The 3614-nt window shown below is 23.7% G+C and overlaps 1 long non-coding RNA gene across 1 annotated transcript; it reads right to left on the bottom strand.

The window, feature by feature from the left end:
* Window positions 1-1380: 1380 nt before the first annotated feature.
* On the bottom strand, window positions 1381-2017 carry LOC127121222 (uncharacterized). The gene is made up of 2 exons (XR_007803348.1): window positions 1846-2017; window positions 1381-1700 (listed from the first exon to the last, which is right to left on the bottom strand). It is a non-coding gene; the product is annotated as an uncharacterized LOC127121222 (long non-coding RNA).
* Window positions 2018-3614: the final 1597 nt, after the last annotated feature.

A 3614-nucleotide genomic window follows, 5' to 3' on the forward strand; every position in this document is an offset into this window, starting at 1 on the left:
TCAAAATTGTAATTAAAAAAAAAATCATAAAAAAATCAATCAGCGGGATCCAGAAATTCATTAGTTCACTTATCTGATCAATAAATTGGCCAGATCACATTCATTTTTATTGGGTCAATTGCAATTACATTCTTATGACCTTATCAATCTTCTCTATCTTTCGATTCACGGTCTAATCAATTCGACTAACCAAAGCAGTTTAGATTTTAAAATATTGTTTAGAAGTTTCTCTCTCAAACATATATCATGTAAATAAGTATAAACATTTATCACAACAAAATATAAATAACCGACAAATTTATTAATATTTATCATAGAGCCGACAAATTTATTTATTATTTATCGTAGAGCCTTTATTATATCATTCATGGAGTAGATATATAATATATGATCGACGAGATTTAACATAAAGATCTTGGATCGCACCAATGAGTACAATTAGATAGATCCAAATATTATATTTTATAGAAATAATTAAAATAAAAGATAGAGTAGAAAAATAAAACTTTATAAATAAAAGTAATAGTAAAAAAAAAGTGATTTCAACTTCCTTTAGTAACCTAAAGTGTTTTTTTCTTCAAATATAGAGATTCATACTGAAAATAACGTGAAATATAATTATTTTTTTTTAACATGATTTTTTTAAAAATATTTGCTTATTTATAGTACCTTATATTATATAATTAATTTTATAACTATTAATATTTATTATATTATTATTACATGATTAATAATAAATGACTTTTAAAAAAATGCATTAGAGAGCCCTTAAACAAAACTCGAACCGTTTAAATGTATCTGTTTTAATTATATAGATTGACTTAGATTTATACAAATGATTTTGGTGATTAATTACACCTAAAATATAATACTCTTTTCTCTTTGACCAAATAAAACGTCAAAGAAATTCATGGAACTTTAATAGTTTTGAAAGTTTTTCAGTGTGATTCTTGACAAAAAATTCATTTTTATAATTATAATATTATTTAATTTATTATAAATAATAACTAACCTCACTATAAACATTAATTAAAAACTTAAATAAATTGAGTTTTTAAATAGCGTATCAAAACTTAACAAAAATGAAAATAGAATATCAAAATTGTAATTAAGAAAAAATAAATAACCATTAAAAAATTAATCTACAAGATAAGAAATTAATTGGTTCACTGATTTGATTAATTAATTGGTCGGATCACACTGATTTTTATCGAATCAATTGCAATTACTATCTTATGACCTTATGAGTCTACTCTATCTTTCTATTCGTGGTCTAATCAATCTGAATGATTAGAATGGTCCAAATTTTAAAATATTATTTAGAAGTTTCTCCAGACATATTTTATATAAATAAATATAAATATTTATAAGAATAAAATATAAATAACAAACAAATTTATTTATTATTTATTATAGAGCCTTTATTATATTATTTATGTAATAGATAAACAATATATGATAACCAGATTTAAAATAAAATTATGTTCCTAAAAATTCTCTCCATCAAACCCTTCAATCGCACCAATGAGCACAATTACATAAACCCAAATTGCAGGACGCTTCTCCCTCAAGGAATGCTTTTGTGCACCTAGCAGCACAATCCCCTAATGGACCACATGCTCCCAGAGGTGTTATACATGCTTTTGCCTCCTGTGGTTGTAATTTTGCACTCTCCACTGATTGTAATCCTATGTTCCAAACTTATGTCATAAAACATATATATTAGGATTAATATTAAGTATTTCAAATTCAAATAAACATAAAATTTTACATTTTAACTAAAAATAAAAATTGAAAAATATAAATATCAGAAATTCACAATGAATAAGAACAATATATACTTACCAGCTGCAACCAAAACTAAAATAATAAAAAATTGAAACAACTTTGAGATAAATTTCACCATTTTGAAAGATGTTTTTGTCAATACTCTTATTCTTTCTTTTCTTAGATTCCAATCACACTGTTATGTATGATATTTATAGACTTGGGCAATAAATTCCAATGAAGGGTATTATTGTACCTAAATTTTTTTAAACATTTTAGTCGAAAACAAATATATTTTCCCATTTATATACATATTTTTACTCAAAAAATGTATACTTTATTGTTTATTTTGTTGTAATATTAAAAAGCGTCAAAATATTGAAATCACCTTTTGACCTAGTTATTTTTATTCTCATTATAATTATATTCATACTTTATAAATTTGATATTTCATTTTTTAATTGTTATATTCTATAATTTTTATTTTATTTTTGTCATCACTCAAAACCTTATTTCATTTTGCATTGTTCACTTGTTGTAATCACTCAAACTTGTGTCATAAAACATATTAAATATTTTAATTAAAAGATTACAAGAGTAAAATATATAGTATCACAAATTCATAATGAATGATGAACAGCATGATATAAAGTTACCAAATGCAACTAATAAAAGAATAACAAAAAAATGGAGATAAGTTTGAAATGGATTTTACCATTTTAAAAGATATATTTTTTATAATTTATTTTCTTTTATTTTCTTTTGTTTTTTGATATGTTTCGTGTGCTTTTTATAGACACTTTATATTTTGGTTAAAAAATTATAATAAAAAAGTATAATAGAAAAAGTTATATTTTCTTTCTATGGAAAAAATTTATCTTCAATTCCTTATATGTGGTTTATATTATTTTTAAATTAAAATTTTAAAATTATACTTAAATGTCATTTAGATATTGAAAATAAGAAGAAAAAAATTATATATGTGTGGGAGAAAATCATACACTTTCATATTTTTATTGAAAAATTGGAAAAATCACAAATAAAGAATTATAGATGATTTTTCTCATTTTCCTATTAGACATTTCTACTCAAATATATAGAAATTATTTTTGATCTAATCATTTTATTAATATTAATATTAATATTATCCTTATTTTATTTTAATTATAGACTAGCATTCAATCGGGCATATTTTTTTATTCGCTAACGTGTGTATTATGAATCTTTTCGCATTTGTTTCTGAAAAAGGAATATTATTTGGACACAACTATGAGAAATACATGTAAGATGATAAATTTTCATATTCAATAGATTTTAGCAATATACTATTAAATTTTGAGTAATAAACAAATGTTTTCAAGACCAATTTAAAAATGAAAATTGTAAATGTCATGATTAAGATTTACCAATCATGTTGCACTTTTAGTAGTTAACTAGAAATAGTTTCAAATATATCTCTCAATTTGGAGTTTCTACCTGTAAGACCCCAATTTTGTCTCTAAGATCCCTCATGGCATCATATCATATCATACATTGCCTCAAGGATCATTGGACACCTTACTTCCTTGTGGGTGGGTTATCTTTTTGAGAGTGATTCTTGATCACCAAGCATGTTTGCATTTGTATGTCATTGTTTTTTTTTCTTTTTATCACTAACCAAAAAGTACAAAAATATGTCATCTAACCTTTGTCTTGCAGATGAAGCATTAACAGGTCAAGGCAAATTAAAGGCATTCATTGAGCAATAGATGGTGGTTATTCTTGAGATTTGGACCCCATGATCATTCACAAGAGTTCATATGAGCTGTGATGTCATTTTGAAGCAAAATCCCAAGTGGTAGAGGCTT

This window comes from Lathyrus oleraceus, chromosome 2 (assembly GCF_024323335.1).
Source record: "Lathyrus oleraceus cultivar Zhongwan6 chromosome 2, CAAS_Psat_ZW6_1.0, whole genome shotgun sequence".
In the NCBI taxonomy this organism is placed as follows: domain Eukaryota; kingdom Viridiplantae; phylum Streptophyta; class Magnoliopsida; order Fabales; family Fabaceae; genus Lathyrus; species Lathyrus oleraceus.